This window comes from Schistocerca piceifrons, chromosome 10, assembly GCF_021461385.2.
Source record: "Schistocerca piceifrons isolate TAMUIC-IGC-003096 chromosome 10, iqSchPice1.1, whole genome shotgun sequence".
Taxonomy (NCBI): Eukaryota; Metazoa; Arthropoda; class Insecta; order Orthoptera; family Acrididae; genus Schistocerca; species Schistocerca piceifrons.
In genome coordinates, this window is record NC_060147.1 from 109,583,233 (window position 1) to 109,606,460 (window position 23,228).

Consider the following 23,228-nt stretch of genomic DNA (forward strand, 5'->3'; position numbering starts at 1 on the left):
AAAATTCTGTGAAGAAGGAAGACCAAGAGAAATACAAGAGTCTGAAAAACAGAATCAACAGAGAGGCAAAACAAGCAAGAGAAAAATACCTTGATGATCTGTGTATTTCAGTTGAGGACAACATGAGCAAGGGAAATATCGACAAGGCCTATAAATGTGTGAGACATTGCTTTGGAGACAGAAGAAACAAGTGTAGGGCTGTGATGGATGAAAATGGCAATATGTTGGATGACGATGATGAAGTTGCAAGAAGATGGAAACATTATATAGGAAAACTGTACAGCGAACCAGACCTGTCTGAAAACATCATGGAAGAAGAAACAGAAGTAGATGCACACAACATAGGTGAACCTATATTAAAGGAAGAGTTTGAACTAGCTCTGAAAAAATTGAAAAACAACAAATCACCTGGTATAGACAATATCCCAGCCGAACTTCTGAAATCTGGAGGAGCAAAACTGAATCAGGAGTTGTATAATCTTGTTTTCAACATGTACGAGCAGGGTAAAATTCCTACAGACTTTGAGAAAAACATTATGATCCCCATTCCAAAGAAGGCAAATGCTACATGATGTGAAAATTATAGGACGCTCAGCCTAGTTACTCATGCCTCTAAAATATTAACCTCAGTTATTCTAAAACACATAGAACAAAAAGTCGAAGCTACACTCTCCGAAGACCAGTTTGGATTCCGGAAAGATAGAGGAACCAGAGAAGCAATATTTGCTCTAAAACTAATAATAGCGAAACGACTAGATAAGAACCTGAAAACATACATAGCTTTCGTAGATGTAGAGAAAGCCTTTGATAATGTTAAATGAGATAAGATGTTTGAGGTACTCAAAAAAGTAAGAATAGACCATAAAGATAGAAAAATGATATGGAACCTGTACAAAAATGAGACAGCAGTTATCCGTGGACGGACAAAACAAGAAGAGGTGCAGATACGGAAAGGTGTCCGACAAGGTTGCGCACTATCCCCTGTTATCTTTAACGTATACATTGAAGAGGCGCTGAAAAAAGTAAGGGAAAATTCAGAGACAGGTGTAGTAATTCATGGTCAACGAATAGATATGATAAGATATGCCGATGATATAGCTGCCCTGGCTGAAAGTGAAGATCTTGTAGTCCTACTGAATAGAATGGATAAAGTTATGGGTGAAGAATATAATATGAGAATTAATAAAGCAAAAACAAAAGTAATGGCGTGTGACAAAGAAGATCAAGTGAAAGTCCAAGTTCATGTAGGCAATGAACTGCTTGAACAAGTTGATAAATTTACTTATCTGGGCAGTAATATTACCAGGGATGGAAGGAGCAAGGCAGAAGTGAGAAGTAGAATAGCTCAAGCAAAGGCTGCTTTTAACAAGAAGAAAAACATATTAACATCTAAGAGCATCAGCCTTGAAATCAGGAAAAGATTTTTGAAATCATATGTGTGGAGTGTGGCATGCTATGGGTGTGAAACATGGACTCTCGGGACAGAGGAAGACCAGAAGCTAAATTCTTTTGAAATGTGGTGCTATAGGCGCATGCTCAAAATAAAATGGATCGACAAGGTCACAAACGAAATGGTTCTGGAAAGAGCAGGTGAGAAGAGAAGCTTCTGGAGTTTCATTGTTAAAAGAAGAGTGCAATTTACAGGCCATCTATTAAGACATAAAGGACTCCTGAACACAATCATAGAGGGATATGTTGAGGGAAAAAGACCAAGAGGAAGACCATGACTGAGGTACATGGATCAAATCATGAAAGATGTGGGATGTAACACCTATAAAGAAATGAAGAGAAAAGCTGAAAGACGCACAGACTGGAGACAAGCTGCCATTGTAGCTGTTGCAAACCAATCCTTGGATTGACCACTACAGAAGAAGTGAAAAATGTCCTTTAACAATTGTCACTTCACATAGACATATAAAAGATGGCTTTGAAAGCACAAAATAATGAGTTAATAACATTTTGAAGATCACCATTAATAAAATCCTGAGCACATTCATTAATTGGACTTTGACTAAAGTATCATTAAATTTAGTCACTTTTTAGTTTCTGTGTGGGTGTGAAGTTGAACCATGTCTTTCACAATAATTTGCTGTAAGTGAAAATCTTGGAGGAGGTGATTGCAGTGCAGTAGCTATATTTACTTTGTACCAGAGCCAAGCACTCATCAGTCATTTGACTTACTACAGAACTGTCCAAATTCAGTCTCGAGAGCTCTTTTCTTTATTTCCACATGACAAGTTTTAGGCCAGCTGCCCATCTTCATGTTATTTGTTACAGTTACAAAGCAACCCATTGAATATGGAACTGGAAGTTCATTGACATAACTCATTTATTGGGATGTACGTTATTGGTTATATGTTTACATATGAACAATGATAATGAGGCTGTAAAATTACTGGTGACTGAAATAGCACAGTTTTTAGCTAAACTCATTAGCTCAGTAACTTCTGATAGCCAGAGGAATGTAATAAATACTAAAGTTGGTTTATAAAAGCCCTTTGACAATATTTCAGAGTTTTAGATACTGTGCACATGTCGTAAAAATAAAACTGTTGAAAATATTTGCAAAAAATAAACAAATAAAAAATGTGATTTTTTTTTTGGTGGGGAAGGTGGCACTACAAATATAACAGAGGGAAAACATGACAACATGACATGGCAGTCAGTGGCTTGTTCCAATTTCCTTTCATGAAGAAACCATTGCATGGCGGGTATTCCCAGAATAGCAGCAAGGTGATTTTTGATGGAGAATGTGTCCTGAACAGCCAAAATGCAGACTTGCACAACTGAGATCACCACCAAGTGATGCACCACTGTGGAAAATGTGTCTCATTGATGTGTGAATATGTAGTGAGAAACTGACACCACAAGAAGGTTTCATAGATGCAGCTTGATTTGCGTGGTAATTAAAACTTCGTGATTAGCCCCCCCCCCCCCTCCCATAGTTCCAGTAATGTGAGTTTTCAGTAGGTGTGGCTTGTTGTTTCTGTACTGAGGGAGGCTGTCACATTTATTGATCAGAATTGATCTAGACCACAGGCTGCACTGTGGATAGTCTGTCACAACAACTGAGATCTCAGGGAATGGTGGGGAGAGAGCACAGATCACAAATTGTACAGAAATATGCATTGTGGAGAGATCTTTAATGCTATCTATTAAATTAATAATAATATCCCAGAATCTTTTAGAAAATGTGAAGGTGAATAAAAAATATTGGATAGAGGATGTGAATCAGTGAACTATGGCGTGGTTGGTCAGCATCCTTATACACTACACTGCTCCAAACTTCCACATATACAGTTCTTATATTATGTGATCCCCAAAGCATTAATTGCTGATATGCTATTAACTAACATTTCATTATAACAAATTGTACTAAGAATGGCCCATTTCTGAGACATCTTTGACGTGCTGTTACACTGTAATACAAAACTCACCAAATATGGGCTTCAAGTGGTTAGGTTAAAATCTAATACGGTGTCTTCTAGGTTCTTCTTGTGATGTAGACATAACATAGGACAACTAAACTTAAGGGACTGAGCCTCCAGGAAGAAAATAAGGTCTGTACTTTGTAGGAGCCATGCCCTCAAACCTCTGCTAAATGGAGCTAACCGACATTTCGAGACTAGCTGCTACCCGTTAGAGAAACATACTCAGTATCAACAGTCCCAAAAACATTGACTTTCATTACGTAAATAGGTGTGGAAAATATTCAAAATGTGTCCTGATAATTTAAAATCTGTAATCCATTATTGAGAAATGGATTTCGGTATATACTTCAGTAGAGCTGTGCTTCAGAGCCTTCAACAATGAGCTGTGCCTGGTTTTTGGCACAGATTTTGAAACTCAGTAATCACTTTGACTGTGGAGAAAAGATAAAATCAAGGAGTCTAGTAGTAATGTTCTATGTATTAGGTTGCCAACACAATGTTGTTCTCAGAAGTGTTACAATTGCATTCAGTAGGTTCTGAAAAATTCAGAGCTTCAGTTAAAGACACCAGTGCGTAGTATCAAAAAATTGTGGAATATTATATGAGGAGTTTCCTACACTCCGGAGAATACTGTTTGGAACTCTCAATTAGATGTTATCTACCAATATTTTGCTGATCTGTATGGTGTGAGTGATGTTTGTGAGAGAGAAACGTATGTATTAATTGCTAGACAAATGTGTCAGATATCACATGGAGAAATAAGTTGCACAAATTACTGATATTGTCTTTTTAACATTTTGTAATGAATTTAATATGTATTATAAGTAGAATATAGCTTTTGTTGTATCACATATTATTCCTGAAGAATCTGATGTGAAATTCTGTTATTAACCAGGAAGATTCGTGCTTTCACTCTTATTAGTTGGACATATCTGGAAGACTGATGTTTAATTTATCAAACTTTTTAAATAAATTTGGAATTACACTTACGTGTAGAAAACACTTGTCTCATAATAATCAGTTGTACTGTAAGTATAAACATTTATTTCCTGTCCACTAGGTCATGCAGTGCATGCTCACAATCAAGACTTAAAAGAAGGTAAGAATATACAGATTCAGATTCAGATTCTTTATTAGTCATTCAGCATTGTTACATGCAATAGACTTCGTCAGTTCACTTAACTTATTAATTTTACAAAAAAAATTTTTTACACATTTAAGTTGATATTAGGCATTTCTAAAAATTCTTCTAATGAATAGAATGGATTGGTTAACAAGAAGTTATGAACATTGTCTTTAAATAATTTGTCAGGTTTGATTGACCCATTTTTAGACAATTTGTTATATATTTTAATTGCCATATACTTATGACTATTGTTAGTTTTGGCTAATCTATTTTGTGGCAACAGCAGAGAAGTACACGTTCTTGTATAGTAGCCATGTCTTTCATTTGTTACACTTAAATTAGGTAGTTCAGCAAGTATGTAGTTAACACTGTCAAGAATATATAAATTAATAAAAAAATAATATCCATGCTATGCCAATGTTGGTTTTCAACTTTCTCTTAGTGACTTATGATGATATTTGTCATTAGAATTTGTAACTTCTAAACAAATAACATGTAATACATGGTCCAGTCATCACCATGTGACCACCACCTATGTCCAGTGTCAATGTGCAATAACTACTCACAGATGGCATGTGGCAGCACTAGCAGTGGAGGACAAATAAAGAATTTTTTTTTTTTTTTTGGGGGGGGGGGGGGGGGGGGAACGGAAACAGTACAGTTATTATCATAATCTGGGAAAAGAGTAATTTATCTGATGTTCAAAAGCTCATGATCGTTGGCTTTCAGGCCCAGGTTGGAAGATTTTCTGAAATGGCTAAGTCTGTAAACTGTTCCCATATCATCAGAATTAAAATATACTGTACATGGCTAAAGGATACTGTCCAAAACCATGCAAAAGCAACTGTGTTGCACCACAGGCTATAGATGACAGGGGTGACTGACGGATGCAGAGATGTGTACAGGTGAATAGATGTGCAATTGTTGATTGACTGACAGCCCAGATGAACTGAGTGGCTATTGACAGTGTCTTCTCAATGACCATTCAGTGAACATTCATGTACAAGATTTTTGAAAACGTAGTGAGTGATCTTAAAAGTAGTTAAAATTAAAATTTAAAACAGTCTTGATCACAGTCTCTTCAAAATATTTTTTTATTGGAGTGAGTGACCAATTTTGACTCTATGAAAGGGTCATCTTCAGACTCCAGAGTGGTGGATGGATACTGCTAGATGAGTTCCGTTGACCCTCGATGCTCATGTAACTGCTCAACACGAGCAGGCAAAAAGTAATACAAACGTCTCAAAAATGAGATCGACAGGAAGTGCAAAATGGCTAAGCAGGGATGGCTAGAGGACAAATGTAAGGATGTTGAGGCTTATCTCACTAGGGGTAAGATAGATACTGCCTACAGGAAAATTAAAGAGACCTTTGGAGAAAAGAGAACCACTTGTATGAATATCAAGAGCTCAGATGGAAACCCAGTTCTAAGCAAAGAAGGGAAAGCAGAAAGGTGGAAGGAGTATATAGAGGATCGATACGATACCAAGAGAAATACTAAAATGTTTGAACCAAGAATGTGTAAGAGAAGTATTAAGGTTACGCAACAAAATATATGACTGTGGTGAATAGCTAAAGAATTTTCTGACAACAGCAATTCAAATACCAGAGAAACAAGAACCAAGAACTGCAGCGTGCACAGGAAATTAGCCTTATTTCATCTGCAGTGAAAATTATGTTAAGAATCATTAATAAAAGACTGGAAATGGGGATGGAAGGGAACCTGGTTGAACAACAATTTGGTTTAGGCAGAATATAGGCACAACAGACACAATAGGAACCTTGCAAATTTTGAGAGAGAGGTTTACTGAAAATGGAAGAAAGCTATGTGTGTGTTTTATAGACTTGGAAAAGTACTTTGATAATGTGGCTTGGGGTAAGCTTGCAACTATACAAAGTATTGAAGGAAAAGAGAGTATACTGGAAAACTAGATGACTTATAAAGATATTATACTTAAACCAAAAAGCATTAGTGAAAGTGAGAGGAGGAAGTACCAACTGGATAGAACTAGGAAAAGGAGTAAGCCTCTCTCCTACCCTTTTCAATCTATAGTTAGAAAATATAACTGACCACTGTCCACTAGATGACAAGGGGTTAAAAATTGGAGGAAGAAGAAAATAATGTTTGAGTATTATGAAAAGGAAAGTTTCCACTCACTGTATAGTGGAGATGCTGAGTTGAAGATAGGTAAATGAAAAAGTTATGCTCGATATAGTGCGCATGGCGTGGAATGTCTGATAGCGGTCACCCAATTTGAGCCCCCCCCCCCCCCCCCCCCCCCCCATGGACCATGGACCTTGACATTGGTGGGGAGGCTTGCGTGCCTCAGCGATACAGATAGCCGTACCATAGGTGCAACCACAACGGAGGGGTATCTGTTGAGAGGCCAGACAAACGTGTGGTTCCTGAAGAGGGGCAGCAGCCTTTTCAGTAGTCGCAAGGGCAACAGTCTGGATGATTGACTGATCTGGCCTTGTAACAATAACCAAAACGGCCTTGCTGTGCTGGTACTGCGAACGGCTGAAAGCAAGGGGAAACTACAGCCGTAATTTTTCCCGAGGGCATGCAGCTTTACTGTATGATTAAATGATGATGGCATCCTCTTGGGTAAAATATTCCTGAGGTAAAATAGTCCCCCATTCGGATCTCCGGGCGGGGACTACTCAAGAGGATGTTATCAGGAGAAAGAAAACTGGCGTTCTACGGATCGGAGCGTGGGATGTCAGATCCCTTAATCGGGCAGGTAGGTTAGAAAATTTAAAAAGGGAAATGGATAGGTTGAAGTTAGATATAGTGGGAATTAGTGAAGTTCGGTGGCAGGAGGAACAAGACTTCTGGTCAGGTGACTACAGGGTTATAAACACAAAATCAAATAGAGGTAATGCAGGATTAGGTTTAATAATGAATAGGAAAATAGGAATGCGGGTAAGCTACTACAAACAGCATAGTGAACGCATTATTGTGGCCAAGATAGAGACGAAGCCCACACCTACTACAGTAGTACAAGTTTATATGCCAACTGGCTCTGCAGATGACGAAGAAATTGAAGAAATGTATGATGAAATAAAAGAAATTATTCAGATAGTGAAGGGAAACGAAAATTTAATAGTCATGGGTGACTGGAATTCGAGTGTAGGAAAAGGGAGAGAAGGAAACATAGTAGGTGAATATGGATTGGGGCTAAGAAATGAAAGAGGAAGCCGCCTGGTAGAATTTTGCACAGAGCACAACATAATCATAACTAACACTTGGTTTAAGAATCATGAAAGAAGGTTGTATACATGGAAGAACCCAGATAGATTATATAATGGTAAGACAGAGATTTAGGAACCAGGTTTTAAATTGTAAGACATTTCCAGGGGCAGATGTGGACTCTGACCACAATCTATTGGTTATGACCTGTAGATTAAGACTGAAGAAACTGCGAAAAGATGGGAATTTAAGGAGATGGGACCTGGATAAACTGAAAGAACCAGAGGTTGTAGAGAGTTTCAGGGAGAGCATAAGGGAACAATTGACAGGAATGGGGGAAAGAAATATAGTAGAAGAAGAACGGGTAGCTTTGAGGGATGAAGTAGCGAAGGCAGCAGAGGATCCAGTAGGTAAAAAGACGAGGGCTAGTAGAAATCCTTGGGTAACAGAAAAAATATTGAATTTAATTGATAAAAGGAGAAAATATAAAAATGCAGTAAATGTAGCAGGCAAAAAGGAATGCAAACGTCTCAAAAATGAGATCGACAGGAAGTGCAAAATGGCTAAGCAGGGATGGCTAGAGGACAAATGTAAGGATGTAGAGGCTTATCTCACTAGGGGTAAGATAGATATTGCCTACAGGAAAATTAAAGAGACCTTTGGAGATACGAGAACGACTTGTATGAATATCAAGATCTCAGATGGAAACCCAGTTCTAAGCAAAGAAGGGTAAGCAGAAAGGTGGAAAGAGTATATAGAGGGTCTATACAAGGGCGATGTACTTGAGGACAATATTATGGAAATGGAAGAGGATGTAGATGAAGATGAAATGGGAGATATGATACTGCGTGAAGAGTTTGACAGAGCACTGAAAGACCTGAGTCAAAACAAGGCCCCTGGAGTAGACAACATTCCATTGGAACTACTGACGGCCTTGGGAGAGCCAGTCCTGACAAAACTCTACCATCTGGTGAGCAAGATGTATGAAACAGGCGAAATACCCTCAGACTTAAAGAAGAATATAATAATTCCAATCCCAAAGAAAGCAGGTGTTCACAGATGTGAAAATTACCGAACTATCAGTTTAATAAGTCACAGCTGCAAAATACTAACATGAATTCCTTACAGACGAATGGAAAAACTAGTAGAAGCCAACCTCGGGGAAGATCAGTTTGGATTCCGTAGAAACATTGGAACACGTGAGGCAATACTGACCTTACGACTTATCTTAGAAGAAAGATTAAGGAAAGGCAAACCTACATTTCTAGCATTTGTAGACTTAGAGAAAGTTTTTGACAATGTTGACTGGAATACTCTCTTTCAAATTCTAAAGGTGGCAGGGGTAAAATACAGGGAGCGAAAGGCTATTTACAATTTGTACAGAAACCAGATGGCAGTTATAAGAGTCGAGGGACATGAAAGGGAAGCAGTGGTTGGGAAGGGAGTAAGACAGGGTTGTAGCCTCTCCCCGATGTTGTTCAATCTGCATATTGAGCAAGCAGTAAAGGAAACAAAAGAAAAATTCGGAGTGGGTATTAAAATTCATGGAGAAGAAACAAAAACTTTGAGGTTCGCCGATGACATTGTAATTCTGTGAGAGACAGCAAAGGACTTGGAAGAGCAGTTGAATGGAATGGACAGTGTCTTGAAAGGAGGATAGAAGAAGAACATCAACAAAAGCAAAACAAGGATAATGGAATGTAGTCTAATTAAGTCGGGTGATGCTGAGGGAATTAGATTAGGAAATGAGGCACTTAAAGTAGTAAAGGAGTTTTGCTATTTGGGGAGCAAAATAACTGATGATGGCCGAAGTCGAGAGGATATAAAATGTAGACTGGCAATGGCAAGGAAAGCGTTTCTGAAGAAGAGAAATTTGTTAACATCCAGTATTGATTTAAGTGTCAGGAAGTCATTTCTGAAAGTATTCGTATGGAGTGTAGCCATGTATGGAAGTGAAACATGGACGATAAATAGTTTGGACAAGAAGAGAATAGAAGCTTTCGAAATGTGGTGCTACAGAAGAATGCTGAAGATTAGATGGGTAGATCACATAACTAATGAGGAAGTATTGAATACGATTGGGGAGAAGAGAAGTTTGTGGCACAACTTGACCAGAAGAAGGGATCGGTTGGTAGGACATGTTCTGAGGCATCAAGGGATCACCAATTTAGTATTGGAGGGCAGCGTGGAGGGTAAAAATCGTAGAGGGGGACCAAGAGATGAATACACTAAGCAGATTCAGAAGGATGTAGGCTGTAGTAGGTACTGGGAGATGAAAAAGCTTGCACAGGATAGAGTAGCATGGAGAGCTGCATCAAACCAGTCTCAGGACTGAAGACCACAACAACAACAAATGAAAAAAAACTGTCACAAATAAATAAAGCTTTCAGCCAGTAAGACTTTTGTCAAAAATAGATGACAGACACTTTTTGATGAATGCCTTACTGGCTGAAAGCTTTGTTTATTTGTGACAGTCTTTTTTTTGTGCCTATCTGCGATGCAGCATCTCCACTATATGGTGAGTGGCAACTTTCCTTTTTATAATATTTTTACATTCCATCCTGGATTTTTCATTGTTTTAAAATAATGTTTGAGGTTTACAGACAACATAGCCCTCCTAACAACAGGCCAGAAATAATTACAGGATGTAGTGGATACCATTGAAGCTAAAGGAAATATCTATGGAATGAGAATCAATACAAAGAAAACAAAAGGTAGAGATAACGCTAACTGAAGAAGCATTAGGAGACATGTAAAGCTTTAAATACCTCAGAAGGAGGACAGAAAATGAATGGACGAGCAGCACAGAAATTAAAACCAGAGTAGCAATGCTGAAACAGGCATTTTATAAGAAAGATAGAATTTTATGCAGCAGCATGAAAAAGATTTGAGGAAAAGGCTAATAAAGTGTATTGTATGGAGTGTCCTCCTGTATGACGCTGAAACATGGAAACTGAGGAAGAAAGACAGAACAAGCCCAGAGGTTTTTGAATTGTAGACATGGTGGAGGGTGGAAACTATGAACTGAATGGATGGATTGAGAAATGAAGAGCTACTGAGAAGAGTGGGGGAGGAAAGACAATTTTTGGGTGTAATAATAACAAGGAAACAAAACTGGATTGTGCATATATTAAGAAAGGAGGGGGGGCATAAACAGTCGTAGAAGTGTATGAGGGAGGAAAGAGGAGGTGAGCGTGGATGACATGTTACAACCTGGATGATGTGATGGATGGCAGCACATACACCAGCATTAAGGAGGAAGCAATGGATCCCATGAAGCAGAGACACAAAGGACCTACTAATGTGACAGAAAACTGATGATGATTAAAAATATGTTTTATGTAAGTCAGGCCAAACATGAGAAAAGTTTCTTGTGTGTAACAGCCAATGCTTTTATGACTTCACTGTGATCCAGTTTTCATTTTTTTTATTTTAAGATTTAAGTATAAAGCAAACACAAGTCATTTAAATAAGAAATTGCTAAAAGAAATATTGGTTTCACCATTGCCAACGCATGTAAAACAGTTTGTCTGTGCACAGTTTTTTTAATTTACTTTTTGTACAGCTTCTCTGTTTCACATATAAACTGTTAGCACATTTTAGTTTTGCTCAGTATTTTCTTTTTGAGTTACATAAGTCATCTGTTCATAATATACTGTAAGGAAAATAAATGCTCACATCAACTTTCCTTCTTGGTTATAGTAAATATAAATCATACTCAATATAATATTTTATTTTCCTATTCTCTTCTCTGTTAGGCACGCTGAACAACATGAGTGCAGTAAGACAGAAAATGAATTGCAATTTACAAAGGCCACAACCACACCCATGATAAACAAACTTTTTGCATCCATTTTCTACAAGCAGATTGATCAAGGGGAAGACTTGCAAGAAAAGGTAACATTATGTGCCTGGAAATCTTCTTTAGTATAGTGATGTCACACTATGTAGGAGCTGTACTTATTTGATGCCTATAACTGTGTTAATCATTTCAGAAATCTGTGGCAAATCAGCATTTTTATATGTCTACGTGAGTGAAGTGACAATAAATTTTCATCAGATGCACAATAAAACACTTCAACTTTTGCTATAGAATGCATTTTGACCTGGTATCAAATACAGATGAAGACTCGATTATTTTATTTTTTGCAAGTACAAAAGTCTTCATTTTGATCAAATCAATTTTGCTTTTTTTTCAGAAAAGAAAAATTCATCTGCAGTCACTCTTAATAGTTATGATTTTTTGCAGTTTACTTAATGAAGACTAAAAACATTTCTTAAGTCTGCAGTATTCATAATTGTCCACTCCTTATATTACCGAGGTTTGTGTTGCCATGTGTCAGTGTCTGGCACTCTCACAGTGACCATGTTTGAAAATAAAAAGATACGGGTTTGATAAAAGTACATAATTAATGCAGCTGTAAGAAACATCCTACTTGAATATGGGGAAGCGGAGAGGGAAATGGATAGCTTAGAATGGGAGTAGGGGCCACAGAGTGGCTCAGTAATAAGTATAGGGGTGTAGGGATAGCTTCTTGAGCTGACCAAATTTACAATAAAAAGAAACTCAGTAAAACACTGGACAAACATGTAAAATATTTGTTTTAGAATGTTATGACATATTCTGAGTTTAAACAGAAAGGTATCTTGAACAGAATGGCCTCCTCTGTGCCAACCATACTGAAAGCTTTGGATCAGGGCAGTCAGGTAGATGCAGTGTTTCTTGATTTCTGAAAAGCATTTTACTCAATAGCACACCTATGCTTATTGTCAAAAGTATGATCATATGGAACAGCAAGTGAAATTTGTGACTTAACTGAGGACTTTTTGGTAGGGAGAATATAGCATGTTATCTTAAATGGAAAGTCATCAAAAGGTGTAGAACTAACTTGAGATGTGCCCCAGAGAAGTGTGTTGGTATTCTTGCTGTTCATGTTGTATATCAATGACCTTGCAGACAATGTGAATAGTAACTTCAGACTTTTTGCAGATAATGCAGTTACCTGTACTGAACTATTATCTGAAAAACTGCATAGATGTTCTGTTAGATCTTGATAAGATTTCAGTGTGGTGCAAAGATTGGCAACTTGCTTTCAGTGTTCAGAAATGTAGAATTGTGCACTTCACAAAATGAAAAAAGGATATGAAATGGAATGATCACATAGGCTCAGTTGTGGGTGGAGCAGGTGGTAGCCTTTGGTTTATTGGTAGAGTAGTGGGGCAGTGCAATCAGTATACAAAGGAGATTTCTTACAAATCACTCATGTGAACAGTTCTAGACTATTGCTCAAGTGTGTGAGACAATTCCAGATAGGACTAACAGGGGCTATTGAACTTATACAAAGAAGGGCAGCACGAATGGTCACAGGTTCCTTTGATCTGTGGGAGAGTGTCACAGAGATACTAAAGGATTTGAAATGTCAGACTCTTGAAAGTAAAAGTAAGTTATCCAGAGAAAGTCTGTAAACAAAGTTCCAATAAACAGCTTTAAATGATGATTCTGGGAATATACTACAGTCCCCTATGTATTAGTCACAGTTGTGAGGATAAGAGGAGAATAATTACTGCACTCACAGAGGCATTTGAAGGGATCATTCTTCCCCCACTCCATATGTGAATGAAACAGGAAGAAACACTTATAACTTGTACGAGGGGATTTTCCCTCTGCCATGCACCTCATGGTGGTTTGCATAGTATACATTTAGATGGCTTACTGAAAATAAGAAATTACAGGGGGATAGTTAGGAAAGCCTGAAAGCAACAGGAATGAGGTGTGGAATTAAAGGAATGACAACACAGGCAGAGGAGATGGGAACATAGAGGTGAGGGGAAGAAAAATAGGACCATAGAATGTGTTGCAGTTGCTTTATAAGTAGGGAACTGAAGAATTGATTTTGTGATAAATGTGTAAATAGATGTGATTCTGTCTCAAAATGCAAAAAATTGAAGTTACTTGATAAATACTATTTCATAGTGAAGTGTATCTAGATGAAGTATTTTATCAGAGATATTTTGAAATAAACTTTATTTTCTGCATATAAATATCAGAAATTTATCCAGTTTTTGGTTACAAGTATTGCACATCATCTGGTGAATTCAAATTTGTAAATATAATGTACATTACAGTGTTTGCAGTATAAAACTGCACAAATGGAATCATGTATCTGTGCACTCAGTATGCTGGTGCCACTTAAACTGTGGGTGGTACAACAGTGCTCTGTAAGATACATGGCACATAATGCAATGCAAGACTGTGGGACCTATTATCTTAGGACAAAGAATGAGTATGGAAATGAAATGAGCGTTTGGCGTCATTGGCCGGGAGGCTCCTTGCGGGGCAGGTCCGGCCGCCTTGGTGTAGGTCTTATTACAGTCGACGCCACATTGGGCGACCTGCACACCAGATGGGGATGAATTGATGATGAAGACAACACAACACCCAGTCCTTGAGTGGAGAAAATCTCCGACGCAGCTGGGAATGTAACCCGGGCCTGTAGGGTGGCAGATTGTGGTCAGAGGGAACAGAGGGAATGTCGTCTGCCAGCAGGTAAGCTCAGCTTTGTGGAGAGGGAAGCGTGCAGTGGCCAGGCCGCACACATCTGTCGAGAAAATGAGGATAGAAGGGGAACAACGGAAGGGTGTGCATGCATTCAGTTTCTGGAGATAGCTGTGACTTGACATCACTGACGATGTGTGGTGAAAGCCACACATGCTAACTTTTGCGTGTGGGTGTTGTGTGTTCTAGACACGTTCATTGATATGCTTTTGGTTATTAATGTTTGTAATCATATGAAACACAATGTAGTGTTTTATTTTGAAAACTACAATAGCTTTTAGCATTTTTTCAATTCAAAATTGATGATGGAAGTAGGCCAAAGCTAGTTTGAGGGCATAAGGGCAAAAAGAAACTACATTAGGCATTTTTCTGTTTCACTCTATGAAAGTAATGAATGTTTGACAGGTGTCCCATGTCAAATAAATTTTTCTGTTTGCCATGTCTGCTATTTTCCAGAGAAAAATTGGCCTGGAATAAACACTATTTCTTGGGTTTAAATCGTATGTTGGTCAATCAACAAAGACATTCAAAATTACAGTATTATGTTCATTCATTTCTGCAGTTGTAAATGTTTGCGGAGGACAAAGATTTGATTCTTAAAAAATGATTAACACTGAAGGAATATTAGCCAGAACAACAAACAAGTTAAAAGGAACATGGACATTTTGAAAAGAGTCATTGATGTAGTGTGTTATTTAGTTAAATGAGTCTTCCGGACATAGGCTAATGAATCAGATGCTTCTGATGACAACGGAACTATTACATGTTTTGAAAAGCTTTGATTCTTGTTAGAGGGATACTAGACTGCATTTGCAGTATTTTGAGAAACTTATACAAACATACAAAATGACATTATTAAAGCCATTTCTGAGATAGTCAGGGAATCACTGGAATAGAAAATAAAATCAGCAGTCTTTGTAACCATTGTGCTGGACAAAACATCTGACTTTGTGTAAAATGCAATCATTAACAATTCTGCATTATGTTCATGTGTTCGCAAAAGCAGAGCTCAGTATAATGTTTACAGGTCACCATCCCCACCCTTCCCCCTGCCCAACCCCCTATTACCTTTGGTGATCATAGTATTTTGGCAAATCTTGACTGCTTAAGTTAACTGATACAATACTCTGTACCTCCTTTACCTAGTTCCATTTTATTCCTCCTGGGCCTTTCCATTCCCCCCCCCCCCCCCCCCCATCCCCCATCTCTGCCTCCATTGCCCCTTTTACTACCTCATCAACCCACCTCCTATACACCCCATTATTATCTTAAGTATTGCCCTTCTTCCTTTCAAGTATGTTTTTAAAAACTTCCTCAAGTTTTATCTACACTTAAAAATCATCAAAACTCACTGCAGTCTTGGATCATTTAACTGTAAAAAGTGTGAAGAAATTTTGAATGAATTTTACAAAATAATAATTTCAGTATTTTAAAGCCCCTAAAGTTTTTTAAAGTTTTAAGGTGTATTTAGTGGACACTGGTGGAAGATCTATTTCATTGGCATAATACATGTATCTGATGTACCTCTTTAAAGTCATTAACTGTTCAAGAGTTCATTTAGGTTAGCATAACATACGGGCATTACTGATGAAAATATATATTAACTGTCACTACTATTTTCCATGGACTGTTTTTCAAAAGAGTTTTTGTACTTTTTTTCCCAATATCCTTGTTATCATTCAGCATTTGTGTGCCCCTCAAGAAGACCACTGATCATTCTGTTGGGCCTGCACATCATCAACACATGTGTGTGCTGTCTATAGGCAAGATATTTACTTTCTTGCCATCACTAAGACAGCGCACAGCTATGTCTCCTCTTTGTGGTTGCGTATAGACTGGAGAAGTGGTAAGTGCAGTTTTCAGGTTCTAAATTTCTGTCAATAGCTATTTACTGGAAGGGTTTTGCTGAGGCAGAACATCCGTCCACGTTCTTGCAACCACTTATTGATTTTTCATACTAGCCACAAATTAAGTCTTAATAATGTTCCATTTATTTTCACCTTACCAATGAATCACCATGGTACAATTTATTTAGGACTTACCTATCATACTGTTTTGAAATCCGGCTAGTTTCATTTAGCGACATACCATCTTTTAGTGGTGTTTTGTTCTGATGGACAATGAATGTTGAGTATGAAGTTCTGAGCTTTTAGCTCTAATTTTTTAGTTATGTGAGTATAACTATTTTAATTTTCTCATGTAGAAGGTTTTTAATAGCCTTTTTTAAATTAAAAATCTTAAAATAATTTTAGAAAGTTATCATAACAGTGGATGTCTCAGGGTTGTTATTCCTTCTGGTTTTATTGTTATAGAGTTGTTCATGGCCTTTAGTGCCATGAAACATGTAGTGATTTAAAAATAAAGGACTAAATACAGCTATAGCGGGTTATTAATACCCAAAATTTAAAAAAAAAAAAATTCATGTGAATTTCTCCAAAGCTTATGCAAATTTTGTTCAAAATAGTTGCTAATATTTGCCAAAAATAGATCCTACATTTTCATATGCATATTTATAACTCATTCTGTATATGCCAAAAAGAGCAAGGAATGGTGTTGTAACTAATCAATAAAAGCAAAAAGGACAACTTTGGGAGAACAGGTGTGTTGCATATTTTGTAGATCTATGCAGAGCTCCATCAAATGTAGTTAGCTGCACATTGTGAATACATCCCCCTGCCACTCTCAAATATGTTTATTCAAGCTACAGGAGAAAACAAAGTAGTGGAGGTTGGTTCACAAAATCTGTGTGTACATAGAATGTGTATCAACTGCTTGATAACTTATCCTGATTGGATCTTTTCCCACTTTTCGTGGTGTCCCCACCTGTAGTTGTTTCACCTCCTTTTGCATATGCTTTTCCTTCTGTTTTTCTCCATTTCACCATAAAAAGGAACTTTTGTTTGAGATTGTCTAAAATTCATTAAATTCTTCTAGGACTGCCTGAGTTCCTGTACTGCTTGACGGTTGTTTAGGAACAACTTTCAGTTGCTGCTGAACATCCAACCAATGATAGTAAAAGGAAATGTAGAGGGTGAGGTTTGTTAACTGCAGTGAAGTGTGTGTGTGTGTGTGTGTGTGTGTGTGTGTGTGTGTGTGTGTGAACACTCTGTATGTATTTGACAGTTCATGCAGTTCAGCATTTGATGAATGTTGTTGTGGAACAGAGCAGTGTGACCCTCTTATGTGGTACGGTAACAGGTCAAGACTTAGTGCTACCGGCAAAAAAGAACAGCCTGAGTTCCTGTACTGCATGACAGTTGTTTAGGAACAACTTCCAGTTGCTGCTGAACATCCAACCAATGATAGTAAAAGGAAATGTAGAGGGTGAGATTTGTTAACTGCAGTGAAGTGTGTGTGTGTGTGTGTGTGTGTGTGTGTGTGTGTGTACACTCTGTATGTGTTTGACAGTTCATGCAGTTCAGCATTTGATGAATGTTGTTGTGGAACAGAGCAGTGTGACACTGTTATGTGATACGGTAACAGGTCGAGACTTAGTGCTACCGGCAAAAAAAGAACAGCCTGAGTTCCTGTACTGCATGACAGTTGTTTAGGAACAACTTCCAGTTGCTGCTGAACATCCAACCAATGATAGTAAAAGGAAATGTAGAGGGTGAGATTTGTTAACTGCAGTGAAGTGTGTGTGTGTGTGTGTGAACACTCTGTATGTGTTTGACAGTTCATGCAGTTCAGCATTTGATGAATGTTGTTGTGGAACAGAGCAGTGTGACACTCTTATGTGGTACGGTAACAGGTCGAGACTTAGTGCTACCGGCAAAAAAGAACAGCCTGAGTTCCTGTACTGCATGACAGTTGTTTAGGAACAATTTCCAGTTGCTGCTGAACATCCAACCAATGATAGTAAAAGGAAATGTAGAGGGTGAGATTTGTTAACTGCAGTGAAGTGTGTGTGTGTGTGTGTGTGTGTGTGTGTGTGTGTGTGTGTGTGTGTGAACACTCTGTATGTGTTTGACAGTTCATGCAGTTCAGCATTTGATGAATGTTGTTGTGGAACAGAGCAGTGTGACACTCTTACGTGGTATGGTAACAGGTCGAGGCTTAGTGCTACCGGCAAAAAAAGAACAGCCTGAGTTCCTGTACTGCATGACAGTTGTTTAGGAACAACTTCCAGTTGCTGCTGAACATCCAACCAATGATAGTAAAAGGAAATGTAGAGGGTGAGAATTGTTAACTGCAGTGAAGTGTGTGTGTGTGTGTGTGTGTGTGTGTGTGTGTGTGTGTGTGTGTGAACACTCTGTATGTGTTTGACAGTTCATGCAGTTCAGCGTTTGACGAATGTTGTTGTGGAACAGAGCAGTGTGACACTCTTATGTGGTACGGTAACAGGTCGAGACTTAGTGCTACCGGCAAAAAAAGAACAGCCTGAGTTCCTGTACTGCATGACAGTTGTTTAGGAACAACTTCCAGTTGCTGCTGAACATCCAACCAATGATAGTAAAAGGAAATGTAGAGGGTGAGATTTGTTAACTGCAGTGAAGTGTGTGTGTGTGTGTGTGTGTGTGTGTGTGTGTGTGTGTGTGTGTGTGAACACTCTGTATGTGTTTGACAGTTCATGCAGTTCAGCATTTGATGAATGTTGTTGTGGAACAGAGCAGTGTGACACTCTTATGTGGTACGGTAACAGGTCGAGACTTAGTGCTACCGGCAAAAAAAAGAACAGCCTGAGTTCCTGTACTGCATGACAGTTGTTTAGGAACAACTTCCAGTTGCTGCTGAACATCCAACCAATGACAGTAAAAGGAAATGTAGAGGGTGAGATTTGTTAACTGCAGTGAAGTGTGTATGTGTTTGACAGTTCATGCAGTTCAGCATTTGATGAATGTTGTTGTGGAACAGAGCAGTGTGACACTGTTATGTGGTACGGTAACAGGTCGAGACTTAGTGCTACCGGCAAAAGGGAACAGACACCTCACTCCTAGGCAGTTCAGCACAGACCTCACAGCCATGGCAGTACACATGTCACTGCCACAACCACTTCACGGTGAATATATCAGGCTGGTTTGTATGCTAGGAAGCTTCTGCATCATTGAGAAAAAGTTCACCAGTCAGGGGCGCACGTCGGGTGGGGCTAGCAACAGTGGTATAGAGTGATGCTGTCTGACAAACCCCGATTCTCTGTGGCAAGTGATTCTGTCCACAAGTTAGCATGGAGGGAGAGGGGGTATGTTACACACCATGGAATGTTCAGGAACATCGTCAGTATGGCAGAGGTGTTGACACAATGGCCAAACATCACTACATATCTTCGCATGAGGTATCGTTACAAGGAGATCATCCTGGGTCATGTCCATCTGTTTAGGGTTGAAGTAGTTCCAGCTTTCCATTTGTTGATGGCTGTGTCCACTCACACAGGATTTCTGAGTTGTCAGACACACTGGAAAGGGCAAAATGTGCATTAGTGCCAGAGGAGGGCATATCCTTTACTGATAAGGGAAACTTCCCATTGCACACCTCTCAGATTTCATAGTAAAATGGCCCAGTGGATAGCTCATCAAAAACTGAACACAGATCAGGCTAGAAAACAGGATGAAGGTGTGTACTGAACTGTGAAAAAAAGTAGCAAAGTAGAAACAGTGAATGGTCCAAGCTCAAGATGTGCAACATTGAGCAAATTGCAAGGATCATGGCATTGTGGTTGTTTGGTCATGGTGTTGGGTGTTGGACTGCAAAGTGAGAGATCTGTGTTCAAACCCCCCTTGCTCTTGCCCCCCCCCCCCCCCCCCCCCCGCCCCGCCCCCTACACACACACACACACACACACACACACACACACACACACAAAATTATGAAGTTTCCATCCAGTCATTGATGTGTCTGGCCTCCTTGTGTAGACTTGCCAATTGTGATACTATACATTGGTTATAGAATGCAAATCATGTGGTAAGAATATATTACCATTTCAAGTAAATCTGATGAATAGTGAGAGCAGGCAAGATGCTGCATAGATCTCTCACAGAAATGAAAGACAACAAATAAGCAGGTGTGAACTACATTACAACAAAGGAATTCAAGAGTCAAAACATGTGGTACTTGTGTAGAACAAACAGAAAGTTTAAATATCTGGGCATAGCATTACAAAGTGATATGAGGTGGAACGAGCATGTGGAAACTGTGGTAGGGAAGGTAAATGGTCGACTTCAGTTTATTGGGAGAATTTTAAGAAAGAATGGTTCACCTGTAAAGGAGACCGCATATCGGTTTCTGGTGCAAACTATTCTCGAGTACTGCTCAAGTATTTGGGATCCATACCTAGTTGGATTGAAGGAAGAGATCAAAGCAATTCAGAGGAAGGCTGCTAGATTTGTTTGGTAGGTTTGAACAAAACTTACGTATTTCAGAGATGCTTTGGGGATCAAATGGCAATCCTTGGAGAGAGGCTGCATTCTTTTCAGGAAACATTATTGAGAAAATTTACAGAACTGACATTTGAAACTGACTGCTGAACAATTCTGCTCCCGCCAACATACATTGCGCATAAGGACCACGAAGATAAGATACAATAAATTAGTGCTCACACAGAGGCATACAGATAGTTGTTATTCCCTCACTTTATTTGTAAGTGGAACAGGAGGGAAAGTGACAAGTAGCAGTACAGGGTGCCCTCTGCCATGCACACTACAGTGGCTTGTGGAGTATCTATGTGAATGTAGATGTAGTTGTAAAGGTACATAGTCTGGAGATCACTTCCTTACACATCACCATTGTAAATGGACACTACACCATGAGACAGACACAAATTTAAATACACCGAACAGACACGTCAATTACCAGAAGGACAATTCATAATTTTGTGTGTGTGTGGGGGGGGGGGGGGGGGGGGGGGTAGGGGGGGGGGGGAATTGGGGCATGAGGGAGATTTGAACACAGATCTTTCCCTTTGCAATCCAACACTGTGACCACATAAACATGACACTGCGACTATTGGCAATCACTTGTTGTTGCACGTCTTGAGCTTGGACTGTTCACTGATTCTAATGTGCTTCTTTTTTTGCAGTTCAGTACACCTTCTTCCTGTTTTCATGCTTGATTTGTGTTCAATTTTTGATCAGCTACCCAGTGGGCTGTGCAGGGGAATGCAATCCAGAATTTCCCCTGTGAGAGTCTGATATTGACCTTTATGCTGGGAGTCTTACCTGTGTCAAACATGGAACATTAGGTATGTCTGTTATCCTGCTTTCCAATGTGGTGAAATCTGTACCTTTTTCATTGTAAATATACCAGTCCACCTCTGTTATGTATGTACTGGTCTTATGTCTTCCATAATTGCCTGTGATTTTTCCTGTCCAACAGTGTCTAAGTTCCTTAGCAATTGTCAGTCAGTGTGTATTGTGTTACTTTTGTAGGTAGAGCTTTGTGTGTCTGTCTCTCATAATGTTGATGCATGTTACTTTACAGGGTCCACACTCTGAGCTTGACAGAGATGTATTCTGTTCACAGTTTGGCTGTAGCAGATATAAAAAGTACAAGGCTGATGCATATAACCAATTTTATGCAGAAAATGGGTAAGTATGTTTTTCTTACACAACTAATTGACTAAAAAAATTGACTGAAAATGGAAACACTGAATCAGTTGTTTAAAATTTCTGTTCTCTAAGTGCTTCCACTACATCTGAAGAGGAGAGTGAATCAGAATCAGACTACTGTGAACGTATCTGTGAAAAAAAGTCTTTGGTGGACAGAAGTGTTTTGTATCATGTACAAAAGTTTGTTCGTTGGAGAGGAGAAAATGTTGCAGAGTCATGGCCTTACAAGTATTACAGGTTTGTCTCTAATAAGAAATGAGTACTATTTTTGTGGTTTCTCTGGTTGTATTACTATAGCAGATGGCCAAAAAACATCTGGACATCTATTAGGGAACATTAATATGGGGTGTGTCCAATCTCCACCTTTACCACAGCTTGAACTCTTCTGGTCTTCTGGGGGCTAATGCAATGAATTTCAGACTGTCTATGGAGGAATGGCAGCCCATTCTTCCTGAAATCATAGAAGGTAACAATGTTGGACATTGGGATCTGGAGTGAAGTCGAGGTCCTAACTGATCCTGAAGTTGTTCCTTTGGGTTGAGGTCAGGGCTGTGGGTGAGCCAATCCATTTCAGGAATGTTGTTGTCTACAAACTATTATCCACTGCTGTTTCTTATTTGCATTAATGACCTCCCTCTTTGTCCCAATACAAAATGTAATTGTACTCTTTTTGCAGATGATACATCAATTCTCATTGATGAATTGTCTGACAAAATGGTGAACAAACTACAGACAAACTTTTCTCTGAAGTTTTAAACTGGGTTTCTGCAAATGGTCTCTCACTCCATGCAATTAGAACCCATTATATGATGTTCCACATGTCACAAATTAATCTTGAAGAAATTAACATGAAATGTAGAGATCAAGCAATAAAAAGTTGAGGATACGCAATTCATGGGTGCATACATAGACAGCAAATATAATTGGTGTACCCACATCCTTCATCTCTATAAAAGACTTAGCTCTGCAAGATATACACTATGAATTTTTGCTTAGTGGATTTCATTAAAGCTTCTTATTTTGCCAGCTATCATTCAATAGGAAAAAAAAATCACTGCTAAATGAGCCATCAGGATAATGGGTGGTGTCCCTCTAGGCCCTCCTGCAGGTATTTATTTCGAAAGATGAAGATCCTTACCACCTCCTCACAGTATATTTTTTCCTAGTTGACCTTTGTCTGTAATAACTTCTTTCTGTACAAAGACAACAGCAGATATCACAACTGCAACAAAAGAACTGAATTTAGTCTGCAGATTGAATGGAGAAGTTTAAATCTGGTACAAAAAGGAGCTTATTATTTCAGCATTAAGCTGTTTAATCCACTCCCACCACATATGAAATGTCTGCATAAACAATAACCAAAATGCAAACAAATCCTGAA